The 20,962-nt window shown below is 46.2% G+C and overlaps 1 protein-coding gene across 2 annotated transcripts in view; it reads left to right on the top strand.

The window, feature by feature from the left end:
* Positions 1–13,874: 13,874 nt before the first annotated feature.
* SFXN1 (sideroflexin 1) overlaps positions 13,875–20,962 on the top strand; it is a 36,897-nt gene continuing 29,809 nt past the window's right edge. For both annotated transcript variants that reach the window (XM_045803665.2, XM_087867805.1), the window contains exon 1: positions 13,875–13,973. The gene's annotated coding sequence lies outside the window, so the exon portion shown is untranslated. The remainder of the gene's footprint in view (positions 13,974–20,962) is intronic.

The following is a 20,962-nucleotide window of genomic DNA, read 5'->3' as shown; positions in this document are numbered from 1 at the left end:
AGCTGTTTGTCGAATGTCATTTGTTGGGTTTTGCCAGCTCAGCGTCCGTTTCCCCTTCTCTGGTAAAAGCATCCCAGATTTATAGGAGGGAATTTCCTCTTCTTTATTGACTACACTCTGCCGGCGTGATACAGTAGCCTGCCCCTCTGTAGCTAAGTGGATGGACAATGGTCTTCCTCCCTAAGATCTGAATTTTAAGCAGAAAGACAGAGAAGCTGAAAACGTTTCGCGGTCATTCATCCCACTGGTACCGCCCTGCCTGGACCGTTTCTGGTGTGAGATTCCATATGACTCCTGCTCCCAGAGAGCGCTTTGCTCCCCATCCACTCCCACGCCTGTCCTGCATCCTCCCCTCTGTTCAGTGTTACCTTTCCAGAGGAATTCCTTTCATTTAGGTTAACCATAGCGACTTTCTGTGACTTACAACCAGAGAGCTCTATCGGATGAGCAAAACAAAAAGCAAAAAACAAACAAAAACCCAAATTTCATGTTTTATTTGGATTTAAATCAACTGGAGCCACCAGTTTTACTTGCCTGGCCGGCAAGGGGGACTATTAGACACAGGACGTGCCAGAATTTTCCTAATTAACTGAAGAACCTATATATTCTATGTACCAGTAGGTCTTCCCAATGACTTATTTCATTTAAAGCCATCATTCCCTGTAACAAACACATTTACTAGAGTAAGTGAATAATGTAGTGTGTTTACATATTTCTAATGATCCCTAGAGTTACCCCTGCTACCTCCACCTGGAACCCTTGGAGCCAACATGCACTGAATCCCCACGTTTTTAGACACTGGAATTTACCTGATTGACTGCTTCTCCAAAGAGTAGAAGCACCCATCCCAGCTTTTGGAGGCTGGATTTGAACTAAGGAGACTTCCCAGAGAAGACAACACTCAATCTCATTGTAAAATAAAGGTAGGAATTATCCAGATGAAAAAGGAGGGAAAAGTATGTTTGGCAGAGGGAACAATATATGCAAAGACTTGGCGGGAGTGATGGTGGTGAGGGGCGGGGAGAAGACGAGGGAAATGACAGATGAGGTTGGAAGATTGGAAGGCATATAAAGAGCACCTTCCCTTATTTTGGAAATCCAAAGCATTTTCAAGGTCAGTATGTTCTTACTCAGAGGCTTATGGAGGGGTCTCAACATATCCAACAGGTCTCAGTTCGTGAGGCAAAGAAGTTAGAGCAGAAACCCCCATATATCTCAGGGGTTGCAGTCTGGAAAACACAGGGAACTTTGAGAAGGATGGAGACAATGCCCAGCAATCTTACAGACAGAATCTGGGGGCCTCGAAAGCAGGTTTCCTCTCCATACTGCCCATAAGTTGTGCAACCGCAGTCTTCAGCCACCCACTCTCTGAAAATCTTGTGTAGCCAGATGTCTACTCAACATCTCCTCCATGTCTTACGGTTGCGTTGTTAGTTTCGTCATCTTTCTTCAAAATTTGCTGTTCTTCTTGTGATCCCTCTCTTGAGGGAAGATACCTCAACTCTCCCAGGCACTACGGCTGAATCCTATGCATGACCTGATGTCTTCTCCCACTTTGGCCCAGTTCAAAGTCATACACTCCTGTCCATTCTTCTACTGGGATTCTTGGAAACATCTGCCCCCTGTTCTCAACTCCTACAACTACTCTTCTAATCTGGTCTCAACATCTCTCACTTGGTCACCACAGCCAGCCTCTTAATCATCATCCCAGCATGTGCCCAGGACACCAGTTGTTAGGTCATGGGTTCTATAGCTTTAATCATCAGAGACACCTTGTGAAGGGAGATTAGCAGAGACGAGCAGAATCGTTCATCGATCCCTCCATATCACTACCGGAGGCTACCAGATATTGTAGCAAATATTATTCACCATTTGTCCCGTTTAAAAAAAAATCTATTACTTATAAATTCTTTTATTAGGCCTTATATTCCTTTAGGCATCACCCTGTCAGATTTAATTCTAAGAAAAGGAATTTTATCTGCAGTCTTGCAAAGGAGTCCCTCCTAATTAACGGTAAAGGAACAACAACAACAAAAAAAGAGCTGGCACAGCTGTACTCAGGGGGGAAAACCCTAAACAAGACAGCCTTTTGGGAAACAAGTTTAAATATAGTTAGAAGCAGGAAATATTTACAAAAATCTAACTCAGTTTTCTGTTTAATAACCACGCAAGGGACCTCAAGTATCTATAAAATCTCTTTGGACGTGCCTGGGCTCAGGGTCTTCCCAGTGTGATGTACCTTTATTCACACAAGGCCTTTTGTAACGATTGGCCATCACAAGGAACACTATTCAAATTGGCATCTATCATTCCTGGAAGGTTTTTAAACTGCATTTTTCTTTGCCAGATTTTCTTTGCCACTTTTTAAAAAACCAGAGTTAGCAGGTGAACTAGAGAATATGAGACATAGGGGCAGAGCCATAGATCTCTAAGATCCACGTGGGTCAAACTATGGCAAAGCACAGCCAATGTCAGATGAATGAGGTTTCTGAATCAAAGTAGCATAAAAACGTTCCCCTGCATTTGCTGCAATACGGTAAGGGTTGTGTTGGTGCTCCCGTGTGCTAAAATGAAACACATCAGAAGAATGCTAGCCACTAAAGCAATAAAGTAGGCAAGAAACTGATGTCTTTAGCGCCATCTATGGGCCATCTCTGGTGGAAGTTTTATTGTCCTTATTTTAAATAGGAAGAAACAAGCTCAGTAATATTTGTCAATTTCTCTGACATCACATACTAATGAGAGATATGTCTGGACTTCACGCCTGATCCTATCTGATTGAAAAGACTTGGCTTTTTCCAGTTTCTTTACATTTATGTGTTCATTCATTCCATAATGATTTATCAAAAACCTACCCTGGGTCAGGACTCTGTCACATACGTGCGTGTGCACGCACACACACACACACAGTTTTTAAATAAGCGTGGATTTATTTAAAATTTACAACTATAACTTGTCATGAAAGAAAGAAAAAAGGGGAAATAATATAGGCTAGGGATGACCTTTTTTGTAGATTATATTATCATTCAAAATATTTGCTGTCCTTCCTTGGGAAAATACTATACTTCCCTAGCTCAGTGACTTCAGGTTTGGCCATAGGACTCATGGTGCCTTCCATATAGGAGCATTAAACATCCACACCCTGTTGCACCAAGAAGTGTCCATGTGACTTATTTTGGCCAATAGAATGTAGCTGGAAGTGATATGCACTTTTGTCAGGCAGATACCTTAAAACCAGCTCACAGTTTACCATCTCTCTTTTCCCTGCCATGAGTCCACAATGTCCCAGGTAGAGGCTGTCCATCAGTCTGTCCCCGAATGAAGCCACTGTCGATCGAGCTGATCCCTGATGGACATGCTGTTGCTGTAAGCCACTGAGATCTGGGGGTCATTTGTTAGCATAGCATTACACAACCTATCCTGACTTATGCACCTTCTTAATTGAGGGTTGGTTAGTGAAGAGTCCTTTGTGGAAGTAACATATGAGCTGATACCTGAATGAAGGGTCCTGCTAGGTGAAAAGCAGGAGAGGAGAACTTTCCAGAAAGGACAAAACAGCTAGTGCACATGCCTTAAGATGAGAAAGAACTTGGCACATTTGAGGAAACAAGACCTGGGTGTCTGGAGTGGGCAAGAGTAGGGAGAGATGAAGCTGGAGAGATGTCTGGGCTTGAGCATAGGGAACTCGAGAGCCAGGTGAGAAGGCTGGATTTCATTCCATGTGTGATAGGAAGCTACTGAAAGATTCCAAGCAGTGGGATGAAGTGATCAGATTCAAGTGTTCATATATATTTTATATATATATAAAATATATATGAAATAGGTTCATTATAAATATACTGACACAAAGAATGTATAGAACAAAATTTATAAATGATAATAAATTATATAATATTTTTATAAGTTTCATAGAGGCAACTGATTTTTACAAGATGCTTCATTGCTTTTGCCAAACTCTTGTGTTCTTAGTCAAATTATGATTGCAATTGATCAGCAAGTTTAGTTCTGACATATTAGTTGATATGGTAAAACAAAAGTGAAATAATTAGATAAATGTTTGAATTTCAGCCAGCCCAGAATGTGAGCAACTTCCACAATTGAATTAAATCTCTATGTAGAGCTCCCATTCCAGTGAGGTGGTTGAAAGCTTATCTTCATTAAAGTTTTACCTACCTTCCCATTTTCTTGGGGTTGCATCTAAGTTCCAAGGCCCATTGAGAGGAAGGACCCATTGAGCTTTCATTATTTCAAAGAGGCCACTATTTACACATTTATATGCCCCAATGCAAATGTCAGCATTTACGTATCCCTCATTCCTATCTTCCAGTACTCTTCAGGTCTGCAAGAGCTGTTTTTACCACTCATCCTTAAGAACCTGACAATCTCTCCGAAGCTAAGATTCCATCTCCCTATATTCATTATAGAGTCTACCAGGGAAGCAGGAGACAGGTTCCCTCTCCCTGGAACATATTAATATCTGGATTTTCAATTTTTTCCCTCTTCTTTCCTCCACCTTCAGCCTGAGGAAATCATTTCCAGGCTTGGGGAGGAGTAAATCCCTACACTCCCTAAATATCCCAATCCACAGTTTACTAGATCGTATAGTAAAAACTGGCTCACTCTTCAGAGAAAAATAAAGTTGAATCCCTACCTCACACTATATACAAAAGTAGATTCTAGATGGATTCGAGATCTAAAGGTGAAGCATAAAACTACACAACTAAAGAGTTAAATATGGGAGAATATCTTTATGATTTAGTATCTGGGGAGGCTTTCTAAATCAAGACCTCGAAAGCTCAACATAAGGCAGCAAGTTGATGGATTTGATTACATTGACAGTGGCACAGATATGCCCCCAGCTAAGAGAATGAGGAGGAGCTACAATCCAGCATGAGCTCTGCTTAGGAGCCAGATGACCTGGAGTGGCTTCGGTCACAGGTAGGAGTGGCTTTTTGTAACTCATTTGCCAGAAAGGGTGACCACAAAGGCACTGTGTGTGCTGGCTGGAGCCCCAACTCTGTCTCATCAATATTCTTCTCGGAAATTCCCATATCAACTCCAAGGCTTCTCTGCAGCCTGTACTTTCGGTTTAGTCCTAAGGCTATTTGACTTGCCCTTACCTCTGCCTGGCATACTCTTCCCCTGATCTCTGCACGGCTCCTTCCCTCCCTTCATTCGGGTCTCTGCTCCAACGTCATCTCCGAAGAGAAGCCTTCCCTGAGCACCCCTTCGGAATTACCACCCCAGCTTTCTTCATTCCACTTTTCAGTCCCCGAAATCCCAAATGTCTTGGCTCAAAGCCATCTCCCCCTTGGGAACGTAAGCTCCACAAAGGAAGGGACTCAGCCTCACTGGCGTCTGTCCAGTGCCGGCGCAGAGTAGGTGCTCAGTAAATATGTGGTGGATGGATGAATGGATTGGATCTAAAGAGCAAGCAGGATATGGAATTCTTCTCCGAAGAGTTAAAAAAAAGGAACAGTGAATACTTAAGCAGAGCAAAAAGAAATGTGAAGTATTATTTCTCCCTCATTTCTGCCCTATTATGTTAAGATTAATTTGACTAATGAACCAGTTCCTTAAAACTCATAATGGAGTGAGTCAGCTTTCTCAGAATAATCAACATTGTGTTTAGCCTCCAGGACCTATTTAAAGACATAATTGGCTTCCAAGTGATATTTAGTGTTGCTTTATTTTTAAACAAAGGGCCAATTCATGATGTGTTTTTCAGATGCTTTGTGTGTGAGACACACTGGGCTTTCACTCCCAAACAGGAATGCTTTTAGGATTATCGTCTGCATATTTGAGGAACAAAAGTCTAAGGCCTGTCTACCTGCTGACAACCGTCCAGCCTTTCGAAAGGACAGACGGCAGGTCAACTCTGCAGTGACCACTTAGATCCTGAGGCAAACCCCCTGTGTCTCAAGAACGGACGGGCCACTTTGAATCAATTGAAGGATGATTTTGCTGCTTCTTTGGTGTTTGGTCCATCCTGTTACAGCAGCAGTTTCCATCCCTGGCTGCATATGGAAGCTTTAAAAATCCAGATTGCAGGTCCCAACTTTTAAGATTCTGATTTAATTTGTCTGGGGAATACGAAAAAAAAAAAAAATGAGAATTTTCTAAAGCTCCCAGGTGCTTCTACGCTGGCGCTAGGGTTGAATCATTGCTTTAAAAGATCCCTCATAGGACTTGGACAAAACAGCATGATGTCTCACTGCCATCTGTACTCTGCCTGCGGAAATACCGTTGCTTTCCCATTCGTCCACTCTGCTACTCGGGCCTCTCTGTTTTGCCGGCCGCTCCTGGTCCCTGACCTCTGGCCCTGACCCTGTACTCTCCCTGACGTCTTCGGTGAAGGAACCTCATGAGGATACTCCTTCCAGCTTTGGCCTCAACCCTGGTCCCAGGCAGAATTCCTGCATGTCACCTAGCTACACACCCCCCCCCCATTGGGGTGGGAGAGGGTTACCCCTGCCCCTTCTTCACTCACCCCTGCCTTTTAAGATCTACCCCCAGGACGACCCCATGCATCACATTCCCCACGCGAGCCACAGCTCTCCCATCCACACCCAACTGGTTGGGCCTTTGTCCTATGACACCTACTATTCCCTCTGCAAAGACTCTCCTTTCGAACCTCTTCACCTCACTTTCTCTTACTTGTCCTTTGAGCCCTGGTTCAGCCATCACCTCTGCCAGGAGCTCTTTCCTGACACGTACCCAGAACAGGCCAGCTGTTTCTCCCTCTGGACTCCGTGTCTGCGGCTTAGACCACCTGGCCCGTGCCTGTGTGGTGCTCACTGCCTCCCTGGACCCTGAGCGTCTCACCGGCAAGACCGTGTCTAGCTCGCCTCGGTGCCCAGTGTCCTCCTGGGCCCTAACCCAGTACAGCAGCATCAGAGAGCGTGGCGAGTGACCCACTAAGCAAATGGGACATCAGGGAGAACTGGGAGATTCGGCTCGTTTCCCAGGTGAATCTGTGTTTGGGCCACAAGCAGTAATTTATCATTTTTATTTTTAACTTTCTAAAGGTTAGATTTATCAGAATGCAGACTTAGTACAATACAGCTTTGTGTGCAAGGAGGAAATGAGGGAACAAGGGCCTTGATCCAGCCCACAGATGTCTTTGATTATCTTACCTGGTATTTAAAATCATAACTTAGTTGTTAACATTCAAAAATTAGGAAATTCTAGAGATTATGGGGCTCCTCAGAAAAGGAGACCCCACACACCCCATATTCCCAGGGCAACAATTTGCTGGGCTGGGCGGGCTCTGCCCCACCTGGTGGGTGTGCCCTGTTCCCTTGGCTCATCTCCATGCTCACTGCCGCTCTCATGACCACGACCCAGCTGACTCTCAAGGGCCGCGGAGCTCGAGCCCCTGGTCTCCATCAACCTGGTGCATGGCGATTGGCATGAGGTCCACCATGTGCCGAAGAGTTAGCAGCACCTAACCAGAGTCACCACAGCCGTGTGGCATTAGGGAGGTGAGTTCGCAGCTCTGAGCCCCTTCGCCGCCGTCTAGCTGCTCACCGATGAGAAGACAGACCGTGATCACAGAAATACATGCGATGAAATAAGTACTTTCACAATATTAATACCAAAGCATGATCAATGTCAAAGATTCACACCAAAGCACCCAATGGAAAGTACAATAAAGCACCTGGCAAATTGAAGGACAGCTTCCTGGAGGAGGCGTCTTTTGAGCCGGCCTTGGAAGAATGTGGATCAGTTTGTCCAAGAATCAAGACTCTCTGGGAGAAAGGCATTCTAGGCAACATGTGTGCAAAAACAGGAGGAAGAAAGCAGCCTGGTGCATTCTGGAAACAGTGAACTGGTAGGTGTACCTGCAGCAGGTGTAAGGCAGGAGGTGAAACTTACCAGAGGTCGAGATCAGTATCAAAAAGCCTTGACTGCCAGACCAAGGAGGTTGGACTTTATCTGGAGCGCAAAAACAGGCTTCCAGTTGCAGAGTAACATGAGCTTAGTGTCTTGGAAAGATCGCTCTGGAGGCAGAGCTTATGGGTCAAAGCACATCCACCAACCATGGAGAACTAAATGCAAAAAAAAGAAAAAATCTGCTCTCATATCTGTAAGAAGTTTGTATGTGAATGTCCATAGCAACTTTGTTCATAACTCTAAACTAGAAATGTTGTAAGTGTCCATTACCCAAAAATTACGGTAAATTCCTACAAAACAGAGTTCTACGCAATGAGAAGAAACAAACCACAACTAAACCCAGCAACACAGATAAATCTCAAAAACATGCTGAGTGAAAGAAGCCAGACACGCACACACGAAAGCACCTGCTGGCAATTCCATTTAGATGAGGTTTCAGAACAGACAAACCTAATTAGAAACGAGTGATAGAAATCTGAGAAAGCAGGTAATAGATATCAGGATAGTGTTATGTCTGGAGTGGGAGCATACTGACCGAGGAAGGGCACGAGGGAACTTTCTGGAGGGATTCAATTCCACATGACACGTTGGGGGGTGGGTGGGCAGAGAGCATCGGCCTTCACAGGAAAGGCTTCGTGTCCTGCTGGTACATGACCTCAGCTCGGCCAGTCCGAGGCTCCTGCCCAGCCGGCGGAGCATCCCTTCCGGTGGCGGCTGCAGCAAGCAGTTCCCAGAGCAGGAATAACTCTCATGTAAATGGCAGTGTCCAGTGGTCGGGGTGGAGGCCACAGGGTCCTCACCACAGCGGTGCTGTGGCATGATTCAGGCAGGGTGGGGAACTATGGCAGACACTGTTCAAGGAGCTGAGAATACAGTGGAGAACACAGCAGATAGAATCCTTGCCCTTAGTAGAACGTTCTAGCTGGAGACACAGAGATGAAACAAGTCAACAAATAAATAACCAAGGTCATTTCGGAGAGTGACAATGCAAAAAAGAAGTAAAAGAATGATGAGCTCCAATGGGAGTGGGAGAGGCTCTTCAGATAGGCAGTCAAGGAAGGCTTCTCTGAGGAGGTGACAATTGACCTGAAAGCATTCCAGGCAGTGAGAACCACTTTAGCAAATGCTGGGAGGTAGGAATACGTTGGCCTGTTCAGGGTTCAGAAAGTTTGGCGATATTAATATGAACAAGGGGGAGAGGGGCATATGGTCAAACCGAAGAAATAGGACAAGACAGAGAATGAGGGTCCATAGGCCATGGTGAGCAGTTTTATTGTCAATAAAAAATGTAAAACAGATTTTATCATCAACAAAATTGGGAGATTCTGAGGATTTTAAAATAGGAGACGACAGGATCTGATTCCCTTTTTCCAGAAGATCAGGGAATGGATTATGAGAGGCAAGAGTGGAAGTGGAGATGTAAAATCAGGCGAAGAAGAGCGTGATGTTTAGTTTTCTGTGTCAACCGGGCTAGACTGCAGACGCACTTACTCAGGGTACTGCCGCAAAGGAACTTTGTAGATGTGATTCACACACCTACAGCCAGTTGACTTCACAGCTTCAGTGGATGACGATTTATCTGCTCAACAGAATGTTCCACAGTCATTCAAATAACTAAGGACCCTTTCTCCAGAGGTCCGCCCTGAGGACACTCCCTGCCACCTCCCCCTGCTTTATCTGTCCATAGCACTTCCCACCACTCCTACACTGTCCTCATTCACTGTGTTTTATTGTCTGTCTCCTCCTTCTAGAATGTCAGTTGCCTGAGGGCAGGGGTTAAAAATTTATTCCCTTCAATGTAGAATCCCCAGCCCCTGGAACAATTACTAATATATAATTGGTGTTCAATAAGCATCGATTGAATAAAAGCAGGAATGAATGAACAATGAAGATTATAATGCAATCCGAGAAAAATGTTTATGAACTCTAACCTTATTTTATTTTTTTTATCAAATGATAGTAAAGGAAAGTTTATTGAGCAATAGTACAAAGCTCCCCAAGAGGGAGGGGACTGGAGAGGGTTGCCCTGAGCCCTAACTTTAATTGAAGACCGCAGATCATAAAATAATCACATCACAATCTAACCACGTGATCAGCAAACGCGTGCTAAATCCGCCGCATGCCCTGCATTGTGCTAGACACTGGAGATAGAACTTTGAGTAAGATCATGTTTTTTACAATTTTATTTTAAAGGGGTTCATGGTCTAGAGAGAAGACAGGACACTAAGACCACGGTGGAAGGCTGTGAGGTAAGTGCCCACATGAGATTTACGAAGTACAGACAGGGCCATGAAGCTGGGACCCCGGCAACAACAGCTCTCAAGCATTGAACTTCAAGCATTGAGCCTCACTGTGGCTGGCACCCTGATAAGCTCTGCCCATACCTCATCTCAGGTTATCTTCACGACAGCGCCATGGAGGCTTTAGAGAGAGAGCAGCTAAGGCGCAGAGAAGATCAGGAGCCAGCAGTTTAGGGTCTCCTAACCAATCAGGGTGGAGATAGACTCAGAAACCAGGTGGGTCTGCGTCCAGAGCCTGTGTTCTTAAGCACTGGGCCGCGTGTTTCCATCATATGTACAGAGAGTGGAAACTCAAGCGCAGGATGAACCGAAGTTTGATGGGTCAGAAAAGGAAAGAAAATGCTAGAAGAAGACTTCACTAAAAAAAATCTATCAGGGAGAGTGCTGAGAAAAAGCATGGAGTGTATGCATGAACTTTTCCATTCTTTTCAAATTCATACCATTGTGTACTTATTTTATCATCATAAATACCTGCTAATATAATCTGGAACTTAAAGTTTTCACTAGAATGTCAATATAAAAAAAATGATTCCCACCAAATTCCCTGTTCTAGAGTGAGGAAAACTTCATCTTGTGATATACTCAGCAAGATCTTCCTTCAGCTCCCTGAACTTTTACTGTGCTCAGAAATGTATCTCCTTCTTTGCTGACTTAAGCATTGTTTTTTTGCCATGCCCTGAACGGTTCAAAGTCCACATTAAAACGCAAGGGTTTTGCAACCTTTGTTGATGCAAGCCTAGCAAGAATTCCCAAGCACTGTCTCCTCATCAACAAAGCTGGAAAATACTATTTTAGCTTCCATAGAAGCTGTTTCTGAAGGCTGTTTATTTGAAACAATGGTAGGAACACATGTGGACACTCACTTTTCATTCTTATATCTTCAGCTCATTTCTACTTCCTCCCTCTGCCTCCTTTTCCTACTTTTTCAAATTTAGTTACACTCAGCTCAGATATCACCATCTCTGCGAACCCTGCCCCAAGTCAATCAGGAATAGAAATCTAACTCGAAAGAGCTTTGTGACTTTAAAAAAAAAAAAAAAAAAGTGTATGCTGGTGGCTTTATTGGCTCCCATAACTGGAAGCCCAGGAGCCCAGGTTGGCTGAGCCAGGGCCTGAAAGGATGTCATCTGAACTCTGTCTCTTTTGCATCTTTCAACTTGGCTTCTCTTCTGCAGAGTGGCAGAAAGTCTACCCCAACAGACAGCCCCTGATCCACATTCTCCCAGCTCAGTAACCCCAATAGGGGCAGTGGAGGAGCATGAGACCACATATAAATTCAGAACAGGGTTCTGTTCGGTCCAGCTTGGGTCTTGGAACCAGGACTGTGGCGGTGTGAGAAGATAAATGATTGACAATCTGACCAGGATCAAATGAAGTGAGTTGGGGGAGCTCTCCCAAAATAAACCGGGACACTTGGAAGGCAAAGAAAAACACGTGACAGAATTTTTGATAAAGAATGTCGCCAATTCTCCACCTGCCTATACATCTACACCTGTTCGCAATGTCACTTTACAGTTCCTCCCATCAAGAGAGAAAATCTATTTTCCCCTGAATCTGGGCTGGGCTTGTAACTTGACCAGTAGGATGAAGTGGAAGCGAAGGCGTGTCAGTCCCAAGCCTTGACCTTCAGAGGCCTTGAGTTTCCTTCCTCTATCTCTCTCTCCCTCCCTCTCTCCCTCCTCCATTCCCTTGTGGGTCCACTTGTCCCAGCTGAGGTCCCAGACATGTGAGAGAGCCCTGCTAAGATCCACAAAGCCACCGACAGCCCATAGCTGACCAGACACATGAGTAAGCCCTGCTGAGCCCAGCTTCCATCAGCACAACTGCCAGCCAACATAGACTGGGGAACAAACAAGTGTTCCTTGTTGTATATTCCTGAGGGTGTCTAGTTCTGGGGCAACTTTACTGTAGCAACAGATAACTGATACACTCTGCCTCTGCTCTGTCTCTTGCTACCCATTCTGCAGGCAAGTTAGGCAGTCCCTCCTCCAAGCCCTCATAGCCCGAGTCACATAGCCCACATTATACCGTTGCTATTTTTATATTGAATTATAAGCATTTCTTACAATTATTTGTTTACATACCTATCTTCTTGCCAATAAGCTCTGTGAGGGAGGGACTTTTTTTTTTTTTTAATCTTTTTGTGCCAAACATTTGGCACAAGGTATGGTAAAGAACAGAAACTGGTTCAACATTCATAGGAACTCTGAGGATAAGGAATGCTACCAAAAAACTATTTGTGAACCCTATGCTGAGTGCCCACATCACTGGCCAGTTTGAGTATCTTTACTTATGTATGGGGGCCATTTGTTTTCCCTTCTCTGTAAATTGTATATTCATGATTTTTGTATGTCTTTCCATTGGGTTATTTCTTCTTACTAGTTTTTAAATGGCTTTTCATAATATTTTCTGGGTAGGTGTTCTTTGCTATATCCATGCATTGAAAATATTTCCTCCCAGTCTGTGAACTTTTCACTTCTCTTATGCTATCATTGGTGAGCTATCAAATTAAATTCAATTTTTGAGTTTTCCTGAGGCTTAACTTTTCAGTCTTTCCTTTATATTTGGTACTTTTTGTGTTTATTTAAGAATGTCTCCTTATCCCAGGGTCATAAACATACCCTCCTACATGGTCTGCTAAAAACTTGGGAGTTTTGTTTCTCATATTCGGGTCTTTAATCCATCTGGAGCGGAGTTTCGTATATGACGTAAGGTAAAGATTCGATTGCCCCAGTATTATTTAGTGAATATTTATCCTACCCCCCTCACTTGGGATGCCAGCTCAGAGCACGTAGGGTCCTTGTCAGGTACCTGCATGTGGCTGCACCAAGCTATTTGTCGATTCCTGGGCAGCCACACTACCTGCCCGTATTCGTTAAATGAGTCATTCCACCTTACTCTTTTTTCTTCAGATCTGTGTTGGCTATTTCTGGTTCTTTATTTTTCCATATACACTTTATAGTCATCAAGTTGTACGTCCACACTCTCCTACACTAGATTTGTCAGAATTTTGTTTGGAATTGCATTGTATTTATAGGTTATTTGAGGAAGAAATTATGACTTTAAAAATGGAATCTTCTCCATGAACATGATGTAATTCACCATATATGAGATTAATTCTCACCGCTTCACCTGTATCAACCCGGTCCAAGCCAACCGGGTAGCCTCCCTCCTGGCCTCTGCCTCCACATCACCTCCCCTATTGCCTATTCTCCACACAGTAGCCAGAGCCACTCTTTTAAAGACACAAGTCAGTTCGTGGCCCTTGTACCGCCGAAAATTGCCTCGTGGCACCACCGGCGCCGAACTCCGCACTTTGGGAAACACGGGTTTAAATGAACAAATGAGTGAGTCAGTGAGTGGCTGCGGACTCTTTGCAAGGCCCTGGCAATAAACAAACGATCCAGTAAAGGGTAGTCCCCTCGGGGATACCCAAATGGAAAGCAGCGGCACCGGCCTGGGCGGAGAGAGCCCCGCCCGGCGGCGAGCACGAACTTGGGAGCGCACCGCGGAGACGGAGGGCGGGGAGGAGCCGTCAGCGAAAGCGCGGGCACGGGGGAGCGCGCGGGGCGCGGCGCGAGGCTGGGCGAAGAGCGCCGCGGCTCCGGGGCGGGTCCGAGGCTCCACGCGGCCGCCTAGCTCCGCTCGGGGACGCGCTCCGAAGGCGCGCACCGGGCGGCGGCGGCGCGCGGGGCGGCTCTGGCGGGAGAAGCGCTTCCGGTGGCGGCGCGGGCGGCGCGGAGCGGGTGCTGCGGGCGGCGCGGGCGGCGGGGAGCGGTGAGTCGCGGGCCGCGGGCCCGACGGGACTGGGTGTCGAGCGCGCGGGGAGCCCGGCGGAGGGGCGAGGGCGGGGGCGCGCGCCCGCGGGCCGGCGGCGCGTAGCCCCCCCCCCCCCGCCCGGGCGGGAGATCGGGAGCCCCCGCGCCGTGCTGGGGATTCCGGCCGGGGTCCCTGCACCTTGGCGACCCCTGCCCTCCGGCTGTCTGGCAGCTTCCCCGCCTGCAGCCGCCTGACTGCCCCTGAGGTTCCCCCTGAGCCCCGGTCGTGGCGTGCGTCTCGCCCCGCATGGGAAGGGGCTCACCCATCCACGCCGGCACGCGCCCTGCCACGCTGTGCCCGGCGGCCGCGTGACGAAACTCCCCGCGGTGAGGACACCCAAAATGGCTGCCGCGGGGATAGGCCACCGCGCTACGGGCGCGAGGGATTGCCTGGTGACCGGGTGTTACCGACCCCCGTGCCCCCACATTCCTAGCTCCGGGCTTCTCTTCCTGGCGCAGAGCGGGGCCCCGTGGTCAGAGAGGAGACCACCTGGCCCCTGCCCTGGAACCCGCAGTCTTGTAGGAAGGAGATGGGGGGAGAGTGGTCCTGGACCGACCTTGCATCTCCGTGCTCTCTTGATCTTTCCCATATGTCACAGGTCTCTAACCTTCCCAGAATGACAGCCATGGCATCCACTGAAGTGTGTATGCGGGTGACTTAGGTCCATTGACTTGTACATTCTTCCAGCCCTGTGAGGTTCTTGGTTTTGCTTTCATAATCCCGATGCGAAAGCTGGTACTCAGAGAGGTTGAGTAACATGCACAAGGTCACACAGTTGGCCGTCTGTAGAGCAAGGGCAAGGCTCAGCTTAAATGTTACTTGCTCAAAGATGCCTTTCCTTGACTGTGTTGCCTAAAATTGCCCCCTTCCGCACGCATTCTTTGTTAGACTACCCCTGTGATTTTTCTTAAATAGCATTTGTCATCAGTTGAAATTCGCTGTGTTTCCTTGCTCGTTTTTTTCTCATCTTGTGACCAGGGCCTATTTTTGTCTTGCTCACCTATCCCTCCCTGCATCCAACAATTGCCTGTACCAGGTAGACCCTCAATGAGTATTTGCTGAGTGCCTGAATGAAAAAGCCTACTTCTCAGTGACTTCAGAGCTCAGGCACTTTACTTTGTGGACAACTGCCTTCTGAACCCCCAGTGCATTTTGTTTGTACTTTGCTCAAACTTATAATCTCTTCTTCTGCCTTGCCCTCTAGATTTTGACTTGGGCACCTCTTGATTTCCTTTTCCAGTGTCCTTCCCCGTTTCCAGGCATTATAATAGGTATTCAAGTAAATAAGGAGGGTTTGCAGCTCTTATGGTGCTGGACTCAGACTTGACATAGAGGATATATAAGATGAGAGGGGAACTCTTTGGGAGGATGGGTGGAGGCTCTACCAGGAAGTTCTGGGACCTCAGCAGGTCCTTTCTCCCCTTAGGACTGCCAGTGTCTAGCTTGCAAAAATGACAGTTGGGAAGGAAATATCTATCCATTCCTATCTAGCCTAACCCTACATATAATTGCTCTAAGTATGAATTCCAGTGTTAGATGGAGTTTGCAGATTTTTAAGCCCATGGGCCTTCAGGAAATGGACAATATCTGTGGTTGGAGTCGTCAGAGAGGAACGTGTATAGCAGAGGCGGGCTATAGTTCAGGGTCATTCGGATATTTAGAATGCTCATAATACTCTGTAGGAGTTTTATGAAATCTCATGTGGATGGGTATAGAGAGGTGCCGACTGGGAGGAAGCATCCTTCCCCTTCTTTACTTCTTGGGGAGAAAGCTTAGAGGACAGCCAGAGCAGCAGTGACCTTAAGAGCCTGTCATCCAAACTTTTTGCTCTCCAGTATCTTAGAATAAAATATGGCATCTACATCCCCCCTACTGTACAAGCAGTGATCAGATGTATTTAGTTGGAGTATAATCATGGATGGAACAGACCTTTTGTGTGAGGTTAAAGGTAAGAAATCAGTAGCAATACGTCATAAAAAGGGGGGGGGCTGACTTACAATGTGAAAAATTGTTAAGTTAGAATAAGTATCATACCTATACGTAATTATACGAAGTTCAAAGTTAACGAAGTTTTTAGTTAACTATTACTTCGTCAAATGTTTTCAGAGACATTATATGTAACCTGATTTGACTCTTTAAAGTAGTAAATACTCAACTGAATACATCCAAAATACCACAGTTTGGTGGTATTTTAACATTTTTATAGGCTGATGCCACCATCTTGAGTAAAAACCAATAGAATTTTTTTTAAAAAAATGGATGAGAGGGGCGCCTGGGTGGCACAGCGGTTAAGCGTCTGCCTTCGGCTCAGGGCGTGATCCCGGCGTTATGGGATCGAGCCCCACATCAGGCTCCTCCGCTATGAGCCTGCTTCTTCCTCTCCCACTCCCCCTGCTTGTGTTCCCTCTCTCGCTGGCTGTCTCTATCTCTGTCGAATAAATAAATAAAATCTTTAAAAAAAAAAAAAATGGATGAGAACTTCACCCATCGTAAGAAATCGATTAAGAAACCCAAGCCCAAAGTTGATCTTGAGGACTGGAATACGTCCGATGATTGCATTGTCACCGGGATGTTTTCAAGTTAATCCAAGAGTAGGATCTGCATTGTGGGCTGGGAGGTAGGGGGTGAGGAGGATGCCGGCAGGGAGACAGGCAGAAGGCAGTAATGCTCCATGCCGTCTTTATTCTAGAAAAGCCCCCTGGAATAGAGGAGAGTGTGCAACAGAAAGCCATTGATGGGTGGAAATTCACTTTGAAGGAGTCTAGTTCTTTGCCCAGGATTCAACTTTCTGGTCTATAATTTGATCTCCTGTGTGGCCACACCCATGAGAAAGGAATGGGGTGTGTATGCACAACCAACCCAAAGCCAAATGAATTAGTAAATGTGCTATTTAGGCTCCTCGAGTTAGGGTGATTGCCCTTGGCCGCCACATCACCCCTGGCCTCCCAAGGGTCAGAAGCGTGGCAGAAAGTCAGACAGAAGCAACACCTCCAGGCTCTGCCATCTTGGGGTGATACTTGATTTTTCTGAGCAGCTCTTCAAAACAAGAAACATTTTCTTGGAGGACTGAAATGAGGATTTGGCATTAATAATGCCGGGAAAGCCTAGTGTCTGGCACATAATGGGCACTCAGTCATGTCCCCCAGATAGTGATGTTGGAAGGCTGTGTTGCACCTGCCTGGCCCTAACTAAGCAAACCAGGGCGACCAGGCTTTCTTACCTATTTCAAGCCTCTCTCAAAGTTGTTTCAATCACAAGCAAGTTTCCAGTTTAATAATTTAATTTCCATTGTTAATTTTTAGCCAAGGTTAAAGGTCTTTGTTAGTAAGTCCCTGATGAAAAGCACATTCTCTGCTAACTTGTTACTTGCAAAATTTTGGAAGAAAATTTTTTTTGCCAGTTTAAGCATTTTCTTGACATGTAGCTAAAAGTTGGAAAACAAAGTTTATCTTGGAAAAAAAAGTGATTTTTGTTCGACATTTCTTTTTTTTTTTTTTTTTTTTTTTTTAAGATTTTATTTATTTATTCGACAGGATAGAGACAGCCAGCGAGAGAGGGAACACAAGCAGGGGGAGTGGGAGAGGAAGAAGCAGGCTCATAGTGGAGGAGCCTGATGTGAGGCTCGATCCCATAACGCCGGGATCACGCCCTGAGCCGAAGGCAGACGCTCAACCGCTGTGCCACCCAGGCGCCCCTTGTTCGACATTTCTGATCCTCTTCTTCAGGCAGCCAAGCGCCAGTCCATTGCTCCCCCGACCCCATCACCACCACCACCACCAGCAGCAACTGCATTTACGGGCAGGACTTCAGCCAGTGAGGCCAGGAGCTCCCACTCATGGGGAACTGGCTCGTTAGACATGTGCCCTGCCTTTGTTTAGCATTTTACAATTAATAAAGGTTTAAAAGCTGTCTCGTACACCTCAGCTTACTAATCCTACCCACTCTGTGAGCCAACTCTTTCCTCCATCTTGTAGTTAAAATATTGACACTCAGAGATGTGAAATGACTCACCCAGGGACATGCCTAGAAAGGAGTGACGGAGTCAGGACTCCAATCCACAGTGCGTTCGGTCCAGTCCAGTTCTGATTCCAGAGGTTGTCCGGGCAGGTGCTCACAGGACCAGGCCACAGGGCAGGGAGCTAGCCTTAACAGGAACCTGCCAGAAAGACCAGGCCCAGCAATCAGCATTAACGGCCAGGGAGTCATCTAAATGTGTCCTGGCCCTACAAGAGGGTCAGCATCTTCCCTCAACTGGCAGGGGAGTGGGTCTTTATTTATTTATTTGTTATTTTTATGTTTTTCCAGACTTACCTACATAGGGTACCCCTGGTGTGCTTCTGAAACATCTAATTGCTAGGCCCCACCGCAGCTCGCCTGAATCCGAATCTCCAGGGAGATACTTTCCTGGTCACAACTGCTTCCCCAGCGAGCCGGGTTCTGGAGCCAGACAAGTTAGGTTCACATTCTAGCCCCCGTGCTTACTCGAGCAAGTTCGCTACCACCCTGGAACCTGAACTGCTGTGAGGCTTGGATGGGATGACAATCCAAGGAGAGCTCTAAGAACACATGGTTCTTAGGTTAGGGTTATCGTGGATAAATAACCTCATTTTGTGGATAAAGCTCCAGGAGCTTGGAGCAGTGGGCTACCGTATACAAGGCCACAGAGCCATTGGTGGATCTGGGATGTGAGCTCAGATCTGCTGTCTCCACAGACACAGTCGCCTGACCCAGTACTCACCACTTCCCTCCTTCCATCCATCCAGGGATCCCCAATCACAGGACAGTTGGAAAGGTACAGCTTGGAGCCAGGAATTCGGGCTCAGCTCTCGAGCTCGTTCCGTGAACTTATTTGGAAGCGAAACTGATCACCATAGTCTCATCGGTGCAGACTTCAGCAGCCCTGAGGCTTATATGTGGTGGGAGGTGGTCCTGGGCCGAGGATCGAGGGGGTGGTCTTCACCCTTGCGTAGCTGTGCGCTGACTGTGTGACATCTAACCTACAAGGAAGGCAGAAATGCCCTCCCAGAATTGTTCATAAAGATTGTGGTGTAGTTTAAATGATGATTTGGGGAAAGATGGCGTTCATGAGCATTGCAGTAGGCCTATAATCGGTAATGTATTACTGTGTTATGAGGAGAAGGTCTTTGTCACGGCACTCATTTGGGCTTTAAAAGTTTATAAACTCGGAGTACATGGGTGGTGCCGTTGGTTGAGCGTCCAACTCATGGTTTCAGTTCAGGTCATGATCTCAGGGTCGTGAGGTCGAGCCACGAGTTTGGCTCTGCACTCAGCATGGAGTCTGCTTAGGAGTATCTCTCCCTTTGCCACTCCCCCCACGTGCCTGCTATGTCTCTCTTTCTCAAATAAATAAATAAAATCTTTTTTTAAAAAAGATTTATTTTTGGAGAGAGAAGGAGCAGGAGGAGCAGCAGGCAGACGGAGAGGGAGGAGCAGACTCCCTGCTGAGCAGGGAGCCTGACTCGGGGCTCGAAACCAGGACCCCGGGACCATGACCAGAGCCGACCAGCTGAGCCACCCGGGTGCCCCTAAAAATAAATCTTAAAAAAAAGAGCTTATAAACTCTGTGACTTGGTTATTATGGATTTCAGAGCAGGCTTACTCCATTGAAATCATGGTTATTTTGAAAAGTGTATAGATTTGGAAACCAGAGTCATTCAGCAAGATTAGTGATCTGATAACTCAGTACAAGACTTCATGAGCACGTCTGAGTCATGTCCGTACGCAGTAAGCTCTATGTGTGAAGCATGTCTACGAGTTTTTTGGGGGAAATTTGGGCTGCATTCATTAAAATATGTTTGTTTTTCAACTTACTGTTCACTGTGTGTTGGGTCTTTCCAACCCAGGATCAAGCCAGTGTTGGGTACAAGAGAGGCCTTCAGTCGGTAGTGAATGCATAAAGTAATTTTGTTTGTGAATGAATGAATAAAAAGACTGAGAAATTTATTTTGACAAGGCTCTCTGAGACTATATTTATCTAAAACCTTAGCTAAGAGGTTGAATTTTAAGTTATTTTCCTCCGAAGCAATTATTTCTGTCCCCTTTCTGGGGTCAAGTAATGAATCAATATAATATGTAAAGTAATCTCTTTAGAAGTGACTCATTTAAATGCAGTCTAACTCTCTAATAATTAACGGTCCCAGGTAGTCACATCCCGAATTCATCACAAGTGAGTTTGTCTTTACGTGATAAAGCCTTGGCTTTCTTCTGATAGCAAAATGATGTCCGTCAACCACAGAAAACTTTTTAAAACCTCACTATTTTTTTTCTCCTACAAAAAGATATTTTAATACCTCTAAAATACAAATTTTTCTTTGAAATTCCTCATGGAAAAGATTAAGTCATAATTAACACCTCAGTTGGTGAAACTTCAGGAAGCTCCTTACAGCTATTTAAGCATACAAGGAGGTCCCCTTCACCAGCCATTTCCCTGTCATGTCTCTGTTCTGGACCCTTACAGCCTCTGTCCCTCCTCAGCACCCCCTGTTCCTTCAGTTCAGATCATGAAAGCTGAATCCATCGAACATCAGAAATGTGCCAGGATGACGTGGTGTAAACCGTAGCATTTTGCTGTTGACCAGTTATCTGCAGTTATCAAACCCGCTGGTCAGTGGCTCGGAAGTTGCTGCGGGGGAAGCTCGTCGCTTAGTTCCCCTGCGGCTGTGATGGGCCACCCCTCCTGCCTCTCTCTTCATGGCCTCTCCGAATTTCCGAAGATGTTTCAGCTGTTGCGCGTAACTGTCCAAGCCTCGGGTAGACACGCACGGGGAGTAGCCTCCCCACAGATGGCTTCTGATTCTCGACGCGGCAGCCTTCACTTGCTTCCGGTGTGATAAAGCCGGTCAACTCACACAGTCTTGACCACGTTCTTTGGCATCCTGTGCCATCTGTCCCTTGAAGGTATGGCATTTTTCCTTATCCATGCTACT

This window comes from Ursus americanus, chromosome 15, assembly GCF_024610735.1.
Source record: "Ursus americanus isolate L20-20 chromosome 15, mUrsAme1.1.p, whole genome shotgun sequence".
Taxonomy (NCBI): domain Eukaryota; kingdom Metazoa; phylum Chordata; class Mammalia; order Carnivora; family Ursidae; genus Ursus; species Ursus americanus.
Note: the sequence above shows the minus strand (reverse complement) of the source record. Positions and strands in the feature narration are given on the sequence as shown.